We start from the raw sequence: 15,257 nt of genomic DNA, 5'->3' as shown, positions 1-15,257 counted from the left end.
TTTTTTTTTACAAATGTAATTAATTATTATGCATGAATTAGTTAAAAGTTATTAATTCATAAATATTGTTACTTTTTTTAGGGAGGCTATTTTTTCCTTGTCATAAAAAGGTCAAATTATTTTATATTTTTAGAGACTTCTTTACATTGACATACCGGCATTAGGGTCCTTTCTATCATTTTCTGTTTTACATATTTATTTCCTGCATGTTGGTTGCACCACGTGACGTTGTTGGTTGTACAACATGACATTTGGTGGACGAATAAAAGTTTTTTCAAATATAAATTGGTAATTTTGGTAGTAAAATTAGTAGTAAAGTTTTGTTATAATATTCTTTTTAAATTATTTGAGAATGCCGAACTACTTAAGATTTTCTTTTCAAGAATTGTATTCTTTTAATGAGACATTTTTCTTTAATATGAGAACAGGTCAAATGACCTGACATTTTTTACTTCATGCCCCCTAAAAATATAAAAATTAAAGAAATTAATAATTAAATAATTAATTGTAATACAGAAATTAAAAACATGATCATAGAAGATGTGCATTCAAGACATTATAAGTACAAATTGCATTTAAATGCATAAATTGCATTTTTTTTTTTTTTATAGATTAATAGATCCCAAAATAATAAGCATGTTTTTTTTTCTTTCTCAGGCCTGCTTGCTCTAAATTCCCCGAAAGTTTATAAAATGTGTCTAATTGGTTCCTTAAACATGCAAAAGTTTCCCTATTTGAGTGTAGCAGTTGACGCCATACAGTTTAATTATTCGAAACGGTCTTTTTCATTACATAAATGCATAGTAATGGAAGTTTCAATTCTGCAGGTGTTGCTTTTTCTTGGAACGGGACAGCAGAAGTGTTGAGAAGCTGCCAAGACTGCAGGATTTTGGGATGCGTCTCAACTACTCGCACCAACATCTGACTCAGAGTAAAACACTACTTCAACGTAACATGATAAATGTGATTATGACAAATCTGATGAATAATTAAAATGGAAAATCAAATATTTAATAACCTCTTCTGTCACTAATAGTAGTAAGAAGAAGCGTTTTCACCCTATTAAGTGTTGAAAAACAGATACCGGCATGATTACCACAGGAAAATCTGCACTTGGCACTGGATATTAGAGCATGTTAAATTCAACTAACTCTATAACTCAAATATATTTTATTGTGGTTATGGTATGCATGTATTATGCATATTCTGCAACATACAGTTTAAGATGATATAGTTCAATTTAAAGGAAAAGCTCACCCATAAAATCTGCATTTACTCTTTCAAAACCAGTATCACTTTTTTCTTTTATTGAACACAAAAAGAGAAATCAGGTCAAATGTCCAAGCTGCTCTCTTCCATACAATGAAAGTGAATGGTGTTCCCGGGATGGTCAAAAATCTTGTGAAAAAGAAGTGAGCTTAATTGTAATGAAAGTACACTTTGAGCGCACTTCAAAACTTAAAAGCATATTTAAAAGAAATCAAAAATAAAACTTACATGCAGATAATATAATAATAATGTAATAAAGGCCACTTAAAAGTGCACAAGACAGACTGTTTCTTAACACACTTACACTTACCCCCGGTTTCACAGACAAGGCTTAAGCCTAGTCCCAGACTAAAATGTAAGTCTGAGCTGTTTCAATTGAAAGAAACTTGTACTGATTGATCTTAAAATACAGTATGTCAGTGCCCTTGTTTTGTCTCAAGATGCACACCAGTAATGTTTTTTTTTTGTTTTTTTTTAAGGCGTGTATATAAAAATTACTTAAATGTCTTAACTGAACTATGGCCTAATCCTGGCTTAGTCTAAGTCCTGTCCGTGAAACCAGGCCTTAATCACTTAAAACGTGCACTTTATAGTAATGTCAAATTAAAAGTTTTACTTTAAAAAGTAAATCTCAAATCACTGTTTTACTCTTTTGCCGTGTTTTAAACTTAAATTAATGTGTTGACTAAAGTACATGTAACATCTTGATTATAATTTTAACAGTAGTGTTATTGTGTTATTCAATATTACATTTAAAATCAATGCATTTTAAATGTACTAAATTGCAACTTCATTACAATTTTGTAGGTATAAATATTGAAATATACGACATACAAGTTTCCATAGAAATGACACACACATACACATACATATATATATATATATATATACATATATATATTTGTATTTATTAGTATATTTTTAAGATAAATGCTTGTCAGTACATTCTGTAGTAAACTTTCAGCATATTTCAAAGATAAAAAGAAAATATGAAATTACACAATGACGTCCCAAAAAATCACTCATCCATTCAACTAATTGCGTTTAATATAAATTGAAACTATAAAACATTCTCTTTTAACTGCATTTAACATGCATCTAAGTGTCTAAAAACACTATATTCATTTGAGTATTTGAGTATTTTAGTTCTGTAACTTCAGTACTTTTTAAATAAAATAGAAATAATATTTCCATTAAGATTTTCAGTGTTACATGCATAAATGTACTGTATGACTTCAGAACACTTAAATATTACAAGACGTATGGATTACATTTATGATGTAACTATTTTTTGTCTTTTTGGAGCTTGACGGCCCCTGGTCCTCATCTACTTTGTATTGTAAGGAAAAGAGCACCGTGAACATTCTTCTAAACTTCTTATTTAGTGGTCGACAGAAGTCAGTCAGTCATAGGGGTTTGGAAATGACATGAGGGTGAAAACATGACATTTGATTTCTGGCTAAACTCTTTAAATGATTCATCGCAGAGATTTACAGTGCAGAGAACTGAATGATGTGCAATACTTATTGAATGAATCTGACATTTTTTGCTTTGTTGTACAAATTAATAAACTAAGGAGACGACGAGGGTTTCTTCTGTCAGATAAGCGTTTCCATCACTATGTCAAATGATGTTAAGAATGTCAGATGATGTTGAACCATTCTTTCACGGTTCGATGCCGCCATTGACATTTCAACAAAGAACAAAGAGCCCTTAACAAATGAGCGAATATACCGCAAAAAAAGCATAGGGCATATCGCACTACGCTGATGTTTGGACACACTCGTATTCTAAAGACCTTGTCACTCCATAAACAAAGGGTTAATAACTTCAAGCAAAAGAGAGGGACTCCAGAGGTCACAAAAGAAGAAATTAATACTTTTATTCATCAATGATGCATTAAATTGTAAGGACATAATGTTATGAAAGATTTATATTTCAAATAAATGCTCAGAAATATGAAGCAGCACGATGTTTTCAACATTGATAAGAAGAAATATTTCTTGAGCAGCAAATCAGTATATTAGAATGATTTTTGATAGATCATGTGACACTGAAGACTGGAGTAATGATGCTGAAAATTCAGCTTTGATCACAGGAATAAATTACATTTTACAATATATTACAAAACTGTTGCTTTAAATTATAATAATATTACACAATATTTTACTGTATAATAAATGCAGCCTTGGTTAACATAAGAGACTTTGTTTAAAAAATATAAACCTTATGAATGAAAGTGTATTTATTCGTTCATTCAAGCATGTGGAAACAAATAAGTAAATGTTACTGTGTCAGGTCAGAATGTGATTATATTGTTCATCTGTGTTCAATTTGACGTATAGAAAAATGCAGACTAGATTTTTATATTCATGAAGAAAATAAAAATGGCTGCGATGTGGCTGCAATGGACTTCAGAGTGTTTTTAGAGGGTTGCTATGCAGTTGAAAGGGTGTTCTGAGTGATTGTTTACCAACCTCATGAAATTATAATCAATAGATACTGTATGACACTGGTCCCTCTTTCAATGCAAGCCAATGGGACTTTTTTATCATCTGCCAGACAAAAATCATAAATCAGAATGAAATCCCACCTCTCCTCAACTAGCCACAGGTATGAGGCATCACTCTTGATGAGTTATCTTTAGCCACATTAGATTCTAGTGAGTCATTTGTCATCAGTTTCCTATTTTTTCTTATCTTGGGGTCATCATAGTTTCTTGACACCAGCCGATTTGCTTTCTTTTCATCTCTCCCCCCACTCCATGCTTTCATTGGTTTAACAGAGGAGTGGTACGGGCCATGGTGTAAGACCCCCGCTCCCCTGCCTGTGATCGGCCTTCTGAAATGACAGGCTGGGCGCCTCTGTAGGCTCAGGGTGGAGCATAATGACACTGTCTAACGTTAACATTACAGCTCCTTGGCTACAGGAACTGAGGGGAGGCCAAGCCTGTTATTAGTTCTGGGACGTCCTGTAATCATAACTGGGCTGGACACCGAGCTGTCTGTTAGGCGTGTTACTTTACAGCAGATCCCAGATCAGATGCTGTCACTATAAACAGCATCGAATAAAGGAGTTCAGGCCACAGGTTGAATTCAACCAAAAATGAAAGTTTACATCGCTTACTCACCCTCACGTCACTCCAAATCCATATGACTTTCTTTTCTTTATGGAATAAAAAAGGAGATGTTTTGCAGCATGTTCGCACTGCTCGTTTCCATACAATGAAAGTGAACGGGGACCAGCTGTCAAGCTCCAAAAAACAAAAACAAATTTTTTTCTATTTTTTATATTTTTATATTTTCTGCTTTCATCAAAATTTTAATGTTTTATTAATTTTGTTGTACGTTTTTGACAATTTTATTAGTTTTTGTTGTTTCTAAATATATCTACATAGTATTTATTCATTTTATTTTAGGTTTAGTTTTAGATATTTAAGTACATCAAGTTAAACTAAATGAAAATTAGAAATTTTGCCTTGGAAACTAGGTTTTTTTTTTTTTTAAGAATATTTTATTTTAGTTTATTTTATTTCAAGTCACGAATTTTTTTTTTTTTTTAATGTTTGTAGCTTTAGTTTAAGGGGCATTTATACTCCACAGTTTTTAACTAAAAACACTTCATACATTTTGTCCGTTCATTTACACAACAACAAAGTTTTGGGGGCTTGAAAATGTAATTCTAAATTTAAAAAATGGGTTTCAAAGTGCAAATATTTGAAAACTGTACTGTTAGCGTCTCCACGTAAACTACAAAAATTCAAATTTGTGAAAACGGGGAAATTGTGAGCATTACGTGTTCAGTCTATAGATATGCGCAAATGCATACTTGAAGATTGCGCATGTGCGCAGGTGCATAGTGTTGCTTTACAGAGTGATATCGCCATCTACTGGCCTGGCACACATAATACAGTATTTTTAGATGTTTTCGTGGATCCATGTGAACGGGGATCATCAATGATTGACAATATTGTCATCTTTATGCAAAACTTTTCAAAAACGCAAAGGGAAAGCGTTTCCATTTTTAGTACAATATTTGTCATGTAAACCTACCGTTAGTTAACTATAATAACCCAGGATCACAAATTGATTGAGGGATTTAAAGGAATAAAGAAAAAATATTAAAAGAACTATCATTTATTGTAATGCATTTGAAATATTTGCAAATATTATTTTTTAATTTTAAAACACATTCAGTTTTAATCATATATGCCGAAAACTGTTTGTTATCTTGTCTTCTTACATTCAATTGCGAATTACATGAATTATGTAAAATTACAATAAAAAAAAAAAAAATCCAAAATAGCAACATCTAACAAAAAAAGTAGAGTAGTTTTTAATCACAGCTGGTGATTTAACATTTACATCATAAAACAGTTGTCATATATTAAATGTTTTACTATAACATATATCTTACCTTGAACTTTTTCATCATAATTTTTCATCCTTTTTACCTCCTCATCACTACTTTTTTCACTTTAGGGCACCTGACAAGTGTCTCCTTCCATCCAGGTTTTTCTTTGCTTTGTTAACGCCATGCACACTGTATTTTGAAGCCATGCGAGATTGAGTTCACTATCACTTACAAATTTCTATAACTTACAGCTGTTAATGTGATTGTGTGTGATTTGGTCTCCATTCACTTTCACTGTACAGGAAGGAGCTGCGTGAACATTTGAAGAAGAACGGAAATCTGACATGTGAAATGACATGAGGGTGAGTATCGGATGACAGAATTTTTAATTTAAGTAAATGATCCCTTTAACTAAAAAAAAAAAAAAGGTTTCATATGTCTACAACATTCTAGCACTTAGTTAAGAAAATAAACTTTGGCTCAATCCCACCGCACACTGTGCACAGTCTTGCCTCTAGAGGTGAAAAATGAGGCAGATCAGGATTTGTATTTGAGGGATTGTGAAGAGTTTGGTGTTGAGTGATAGTCACTGGGGCGTTGAATGGAAGTCGTGCTGACGCACTCGCTGTAAGTCTGGCATGCTTAATCTCTCATTCCTCACAGTAACACGTAGACTGTGAGGAATGCAGGCCAACCTTCATTCTCAACGACTAGAACATGAAACTATAGCTAATCATGCAGCTTGAATGGATCTTTTCCAGGTAGACATCCTGTCGGTCTGGACCGAGGAGTGTGTGTGTGTCACTGTAGGTCGAGAGGCACACCTGCTGTGGTGTAACATCCTGAATTTATAGCTGTTACTCAGCTCGTGTTCTTTTCAATCCACTACAGACGACACAAATCCATTCTGCATCTCTTATGTCTTTTGTGAGTTTTTCCCTGTGAGGTAATACCTGTTCAACAAAAAGCAGGGCAACTAGGGTGGTTGCCAGGTCATTGTTACTCGGTTGCTAAGGTGTTTTTATTGGTTTTAACACACACATAGCTAAATGGTTGCAAGTGTGTTTATTGAAGGAGGGACCTGACTATCACAGTCTAAGCCAGTGTTCTCAACCAGGGGGCCTCAAGAAGACTTCAAATGATTAGATGAAGTTAATACAAAATAAGCTAAAAACAACTAAAAATTAAGTTTTTTAATATTATTATTTTAATTCATTTTAGTTCCTTAACGACTATTTGTTTGATCTGAAGATCCTCTGAAGGGTCCTGAATATATGAGGCTGCCTAATATTAAAAGTGTTTTTTTAATAGACCTTGAGAAGTCATTTAAAATAACAGAAGCTTAAAACATCATGGGCATTTTATAAAGAATATTTTATTTGACTAGTTGACTAGTTATGGCAAGTGCTAAAATATTTTATTAGGAATTACGATTAAATAATTTTTTAAAATCCTTAAACAATTAATCACAAACAACTGGAAGAGTTATACATTCATTGGTTAAAAAGAGAAGGAACCCTGAAGAACATTAAACTCCTAAAACTTCAGGAATCTCAAAATGTAATTATTTTAATTAATAGTTAAAAAAAAGTAATAATAATAAAATAATTTATTGTAATACATTTGAACTTTTTGCAAATAATAGTCATTTTAAATAATAATTTTATTTAAAAAATAATATATAGTAATAATATAATAATACATCATTTTAAAAAATAAATAATAATAATAATAATATATAATATGCCAAAAAACACTTGTGTTCATATTCACATTCAATTCTGAATTACGTAAATTCCATATTTTTAATTCCCATTTGAATAAAATTACTAATTTGCACAAATATTGGAGTAGCCATAGATTAAAATAAGAAACTAGGCCAATATTGTTGTGGACTATGGGGGGCCTCGGAGTCAGAAATCTTAGATAGGACATATTTTCTCCTGTTTTATCATACACCAGATGACAATCGTTAGTTAGTCAGTTAGAAAAGTAATAATACAGCTCTCCTCAAGAAGCAGCACGATTTAAGCTATCATTTATGTGTGTAGTAGTATAACACTGACCAAGAATAATAGTGATGCTTGTGACATAAGCATTATGACACAATTCTTTAAAAGGACAAATACCTATAGCATATGTACCTCTATTTTATGCTCTATTTGTTTTTTTCATTACATTTGTGACATGTGCAACAAAGTTACACAGATGAGAAATGTACCATGAATCCAACTGAAACACAGTCCTATAAATAAAGGATCTTTCAGGCGGCTCTACACATGCAGCGTCTGCTCGATCTGTATGCTGATGACGTGCTCAACTGTCCTCGGCGCGTTTCACCAGACGTGTCGTAGCCTGTCGAATGTGATAGCGGTGGTATGCACTCTTCCACACAGGTATTTGTTCTGAACAGGTATGTATGATCATCCGAGACAAGAGGAGACCGTTATTCAAGAGGAGAATAAATGTTAAGCATATCAATTAGGGTGCATCAACAGGGTCACTCTCTGAAACTGGCGGTTAAAGAGTACTTTTAAGTAAATTCTATGCTAAATGAAAATATATTTATATATTTAAATATACGTATGGTGCGATATAACAATAGCTTTAGAAAGGTAACAGCATTGAAAGTTTAATCTTACAAGCCTTGTGCTCAAGGTTGTGAAACAACAAATATTCACGTTTCAATTATCAGTTTTTTACCATACAAAATGATTGTCCACTAAAAACAATAACAAAATTAATTTAACTTCCAAAAAAGATGATTATTTCATTATTATTGAAAAAATGTTTTGGGATAGTTCAATAATTTAAGAAGGAAAAAAAAAAATCTGATGGTAGCAGGGTTGATGCACAACTGAAAACTACTTTGTCTTTTTAAACATATGTAAACAAAAAATCATTCAAAGGTTTGGTGTCAGTAAGTTTTTTTTTTGTTTGTTTTTTAAAGAAATTAACACTTATTTGATAATGATGTATTAAACTGATAAACATTTTGTAAAAACATTTTTTTTTTTACTGTATATTACTCTATTTTACTCTAAAAACTTTAAAAATCTTACTGACTTAAAACTCAAAATCGAATAGTAGTGTATACACAAATATTTTATTTCCACATATTTGTTGATCAAAATTACTATGTTTGATAATATAGCAAGGAGAACTTGGAAAAACAGGGATCACGAATATACAAAAAAAAAAACTTTCACATAACAAAAGAAAAAGACATTTAAAAATATAAAATAAAGTTACTAATTTTGTGTAGTTACTGAATGAATTTAGAAAAACTATAGTATATTATCAAATAGTAAAAAATTCATTATTCAGTACAAAAAAAAATGATTTCACATATGCACAAGGGACACAAATGACACCTTTTTTGTTTTGTCGAATGACCGAAAAGCAATGACAGCAAACACTTGACGTCTTTTTATTAAAACAGAGCTGATGTATGAACATGAACACTCAGCCAATATGTAATCTAGCATAGACAGGAAAGCTGTATGTTAATAATGCTATAATATTATGCTGGTTGTGAGCAAAGTCTTTAACATGTCAAATAATGATAAGCACTACCATAGACCTCTGTATATTTAGCATTTTTTTGCGTGCGCTCTGTGGAAATGAAAAAACAAACACGTATAACGAGCGCTGAATCGGAAGACAAACGTCAACAACTATAAACATGACTCATAAAACTGCTACAACAGTCATTAGTTGCGCATAACATGTTTGCATTTTGACCCTGGCACTGACCCCATTATTTGTTCCCCAGAGAAATACGAATATACACACAGATTTCATGAGCGAATGCTCATTTAACTTGGCAGGGTGATTAGCACGCCGGGCGGCACGGGAGAGAGGGGAAATGTAAACACAGTTGGATCACCACAACCCCCTTCCCATCACAGTCATCAGAGCCCAGCCTCTGGGCCCGGCCTGACCCCCTTCCATATATTAATCCCAAGGCTACTGTCCTGTCCACTGGGTGGTCATAGCGTATGACAACGCAGCGCACTGTCAAACCTCATATGCCAGGAATAACTCAGCCTTACAAGGCAAAATGTGGAGTGAAGGGGGGGGATAAAACAGAATTAGGCCACAGCTGTTTAGGTCTGTAGGCAAAAAATTAGTCTCAATATGTCAAAGAATATTACATCAAATAAAGGGCCGGCCGTGTGCTGCCCCGCTTTGCTGCTGTATATATGCAGGACACAGCAGTGCTGTTCTCACACCGCTTTGCACATTTGTTTGCACAGCCACGCTCTTCTTTAATCACTGAACCTCTGTTTTTATGCTAATTGGGGGAAAGGATATGTTGGGAGTGGGTATTACAGATAGATAAGAAAAGGAGGAGTTAAATTGTATGCTAATGTATTGTGCTACATTACTCTGGTTCACTCTTAGGCCGTGATTTATTATATTAATCATACTTAGCAATGTTTGCTAAGGCAAGCGCTGGAACATCCCGTTATAGTACTAAACGTTGAGGAGACATGTGCTATTAAATTTTCTAAACAATCAAACTTAGGCAGACAAAAACCAGGCAAAAATTTCTATTAGAAGGAGAGAACTCTGCAACATCAGTCCATAAATCATATTAACTTCACTGTAGACACATTTGACTTGGGCCTGCAATTAACCACCCTAATAGCAACACTCTAATAACCCTCAAACATCTAATCAGCACGCTAAAACACTTAAAACCACTCCAACCATCATACGTCTCAAGTATACTTCAGTTTTGACACACAAACGCGAATGCCTTTTTGCTGCATCTCAAGAAGTTTTTTGTTGTTGTTCCATTTCTCAGTTCCATTTTTTTTCGGGTTGGGACGGGTTGGGAACTAATTAATGCAAAAAGTACACAGAAAAATCTAGCTATGCGCGTACTCGTCAAAAAGTATACTTTGAGCTTTAGCATACACACAGCAATGCATTATGTCGGCGACTTTACAACAGGCAAATACTACTCGCATAAAAAAAACGTAAAGTTTAAAGATAAATAAAAAATAATAATAAAATAAAAAATAAGGGTTTAAAAGAACAAATTGTAAATCAGTGCTAGCTAGTGGCAAAATTAGTGCCAACTGGAAAACTATAAATTTTGACCCATCAAAAACCACTCCAACCATCTCAGGGTACATTTACACGACAACAATGTACTAAAAACGGAAAAGTTTTGTGTACAGATGACAATGACTAAAAACGCTGTATTATGCATGCCAGGCCAGTAGCTGGCGACCTCACTTTGAAAAGAAGCACTACGCATCTGCACATACATGCATTCCTACAGACTGAACACGTAATATGCATGCAAATGACGTCACCATTTTCACAAATTTGTTTTCGTAGCTTACACAGGGACAATCACATTATAGTTTTCAAGAACTTGTACTCTGAAACCCATTTTCAAAAGTCTGAATTTTCAAAGCCCCAAAACGCTGTTGTCGTGTTCCGTCTTTAGTAGAAAACAGCGACACCCCCTTAAGCTCAAAGTATACTTTAATTTTGACGTGAGCGTAATCATAAAAAAAAACCTCCTTTGAAACTTAAGGTTTAAAGAGTAAAGAGCATATTGTGAAACAGAGCTAGTGGCAGAACTAGCGCCAACTGGAAAACTAAACGTTTTGAGCAAAAACAGGTCTGCTTGTTTTTGGTAAGTCAGTGTTCCCTTATTCTTTTCACTTTTGAGTGGTACAAAGTTACAGCTGTTACACGATTTCTGTTCTACAAAATCAGTCAGTGCTCATGCATAACGTCAACATCAGTTAGAATGACTAAGAGGAACTATCATGATATATAACCTTTAGAGGCTTATCACACAAACTGACATGACCGCGGCAAAACAAGTTTTTGTTGTCTGAACAAGAATAGGCTGCAGGGCTTATGGGGCCTTTTAGAAGGAACAGGTCACCTAAAAAAAAAAAAAAACATCTGTCGCTATTTATTCACCCTCATGTTGTTTTCTGTGGAATGATTTTAAGAATGTAAACACTTCTTTGTACTTTTGATTACTTTGTTGGAGGAACAAGCAAAAATTCAGTTCATTCACTGATAATTTCCCCATGACACCAAAACTAACAAATGTCATTCATGCTCATGTTCAATTCAATATGGAAGAGGGGAATATTTTGGGCTTTCTTCACACAAATACAGTATGTTGTAAGGCTTCAGAAGACACTTTCCAGCTGAAATGAACACTAAAAGGAGTAAAACACCAACCATTTTTGTTCCTTTTCACAAACATTATAAATACAGGGCAGATTATCAATTAATAAAGACTTATTTTTGCATGATTCCTTGCACAATACTATGCTATGACCTCAAAACACTTGTGCATGATTTGTAAATGAATACATTTTGACGTTTGTATCACATAACTAGCTCCAGGTACGAGTTTGGGGAGTCACAACCATCTAGAAAAGAGCTCAAAGCCTCACAGAAGGAAGGTAGGACATTGTGGTTGCTTTAGCAAAAGTTTTTATCTCTCATGTGCCTTTGTTAACACTATTGGTTAAGTTTAGGAGGTGGTACATTAATTTCAAATTCGATTTTAGCACCACTCACCAGACATTTCATTTTCAGACTGCCGACAGGTATTAACCAACATAATAAAATGTTGCCACAGTCATGTCTAACAGTTTGGAGAAAACTGAAAATTCTTCCTTTATTTAGCGCCAGTCATTAGATATTTACTTTGAAAACATAGTGAGACATGTTGCAAGTACCGCAATATTATTTCGCAAAAATGTGTCACTGGGTTGTTAAATGCACATCTCCAGTAGTGAAAAAAAAAAAACTATCGCTTTTAGCACTTCTTGTCGACATGGCACCTGAAAAGAGCAGCGAAATGTACTGCCTGAAGAAATGCATTTCAGGTTTTGTGGAAATTTAGCCAAAGTCATGCATATCCAATGAGCCTGGGTTGTAAAATGTTCTTCACACTTCACAAAAAGAAAAGAAAAGAAAAAAAGGTTCTTTTAAAGGGGACATTGGATGCCCATTTTTTACAAGTTGGTATGATTCAGAGTGGTTCTGATGTCGGGAGAAAATGAAGACTCTTATGTTCTCTTTTCCATCCAACTAGTGTTAATTTTGTCAGCCATTTTTTATTTAGTCTTAGTCATTATGAAAATTGGCAAAAACAAACAAAAAATATTTTAACAGTAAAATTCCTAATAGTAATTCCAATTTTAACTATTGATATCTGGCAACCGCACACATGAAAGCTTGTGTAGTAGAGGCGTGAACAACAGTCCGCAATAATATTGTGTCTCCTTTTTTTAACAAAAATAAAAATTTTGGTATAGTTTTTATTTTTTAAAGGGGTCATATGATGCGATTTCGTCTACGTCACTGTGTGGGAAGATTTGCATAACACCGCCCAAATGTTCACGCAAAGATAAAGGCATAACTTTTATTCTTGCTGTAGCATTATTGTTGCCGCTGCCGTTATGTCGTGAAGACGCTGTGTGTTTCGTTGCGAAAGCGAAACTACTTTGCCCACTGGATGCAACAAATGCCCTGTTTATAATGGGTTTTATTGTTTTTGTCTCATCGCGCCGGGACACGGCATCACATTATAGTAAGGGGCGTAACATTTCCGTCACATGCTTGAGGTATTCAGCCAATCACAACGCACTTGATAGCTGGCCAATCGGAACACACCTCGCTTTTCGGACCGATGAGCTTTGTAAAAATCGACATGTTTCAGAAAGGTAAGGCATAGAGGAGCAACAATAATGTACTGTATGTGGAAAATAATGTGTTTTTTTAACCTTAAACCGCATAAACACATTTCATTACACCAAATACACATAATAACGTCATATGACCCCTTTAAATTACATTTTAGTCTCGTCTTATTTTGTCAACGATACTGCATGTTGATATAGTCACAGGGATTATATTAGTCAACGAACATTTTATCAAACAAAAGGCCCCGATATACTCAAAACGAAGTTCTTTTTCATTCTTAGTTTAGGGGTAAAACGAAGTTCGAAATACGTGAGCAGCGGTATACTGTTATCGAACATTCCGACGCCACCCACTCTGATGAAAGCAATGTTTATATGTGACCCTGTCTGTGAAATCCAGGCTAAAGTCTCAAAACCTAATTAGGAGATAACAAGATCAAAGTTTTATTTCAACCATTAATTTCACTATGATTTCAATCTTTGACATGGCCTTACTCAGAATGTTCTACATCTTTATGAAGGATGATTTTATGTAGAAAACTGTAAATCACAAAAAAATTACTTTAGCTGGGTTTTCATATGAATATGTAAATATGAGCTGCACGCTTTCCACTCAGTAACAAAATAAACACAACAAAAATGGAGAGAACAGCAAGCATTTTTTAAATAAAAAAGCATCTGTTCATAGCAACGTGGGTATGTTTGCACGAGCTCTGCAAATTAGCACTTCTGTGAAGTCACGTCACGTGTATTTACATGGCACTTTAATATATTGCTTAAAAGCAATCAGCAGTATTAAACATGAAAAACAGTGTCAGTGTCTCATTTCATCAGAAGCACAACTTAATTTGCTACTATAAAGCGGCTCTCCACTGTGTGGACATCTCACCTCCAAGGACTCGACAGACGAAATGAACCCAGAGAAGAGTTCTGCGTGAAAGGCGGAGCCTCAGCGCACACCTCCTATGACGTAATCATCATGGACCAATGGTAGTACGAAGGTGTTTTGCAGCCGGATGAACTTTTCCAGAAAGTTCGCTTTGGCAAGCCGTTTCGAACTCCCAAAAAGAACACAAAACGAACTTCGTTTTGGCTGGATTTAGTTCGAAATGACGTCACATCAGTTCGTTCTTCGATTTCGCTTGAAGTATATCGGGGCCTTAACAGTCCAAACGGTTCACTGTAGCCACTAACGTCCATAGTATGGGAAGCCAATGGCTACCGCCAACTGTTTGGTTACCAACATTCTTCAAAATATCTTCTTTTGTGTTCAACAGAAGAAAAAAAAATTCATACAGGTTTGGAACAACTTGAGGGTGAGTAAGTGACAGATTTCTCATTTTTGGGTGAACTATCCCTTTAAGTCAATTTTATCATAGCTTTAAGAGGAAATACAAAAAAATGTTCAGCCAAGCAGGAGTTTATGAAAAATTGTCAGTGTGAGGTTGTGTACAGGCCTCATGCCTTTGTGTAAAAATGTGAGCATGAGATGAGGTCATGTTAGCAGTAAGAGAATGACAGTCCAATGGTAAACAAACTGTCCTACAAAAGTACTTATCTCTTCATGACACACCATTTTAGAAGTTCTCAAGGCAGGAGCATCCCCGCGCTCACTGACAGAACTGGGTAACCCAGTAACACAGTCTCTCATCCTTACTCAGATCTTTCTCACGCAAGAAAGTGAGAAAGGAAAGGACACGAGAGAGAAGAATGAAGAGAGAATAAGGACACGAGAGTCTCCCGGGAGGAAGACTTGCTTTCTCAGACCTCCACACCCCAGACTTCAGGCTAAAAATACTCTCTTCCTGTTCAGTGAGTTGGGCTTCCCCAAACCAGATAAATAATTTAGGCACCGCAAGAAGCAGGAGAGAAAGAGTCAGTGTCTCTCGTCTAACATTAGGGCTGTGCTATCGTGCTTTGGCGCATAAGACGAGG

General features: G+C 34.6%; 1 protein-coding gene across 1 annotated transcript in view; it reads right to left on the bottom strand.

Moving 5' to 3' along the window:
* Positions 1-15,257, bottom strand: part of LOC107721088 (nuclear receptor subfamily 6 group A member 1-A) — a 117,367-nt gene that overhangs the window by 31,070 nt on the left and 71,040 nt on the right. The gene's annotated exons all lie outside the window — the stretch shown is intronic.

The sequence above is a fragment of the Sinocyclocheilus rhinocerous genome, unplaced genomic scaffold (genome assembly GCF_001515625.1).
Source record: "Sinocyclocheilus rhinocerous isolate Xijiao unplaced genomic scaffold, SAMN03320098_v1.1 scaffold451, whole genome shotgun sequence".
Lineage (NCBI taxonomy): Eukaryota > Metazoa > Chordata > Actinopteri > Cypriniformes > Cyprinidae > Sinocyclocheilus > Sinocyclocheilus rhinocerous.
Note: the sequence above shows the minus strand (reverse complement) of the source record. Positions and strands in the feature narration are given on the sequence as shown.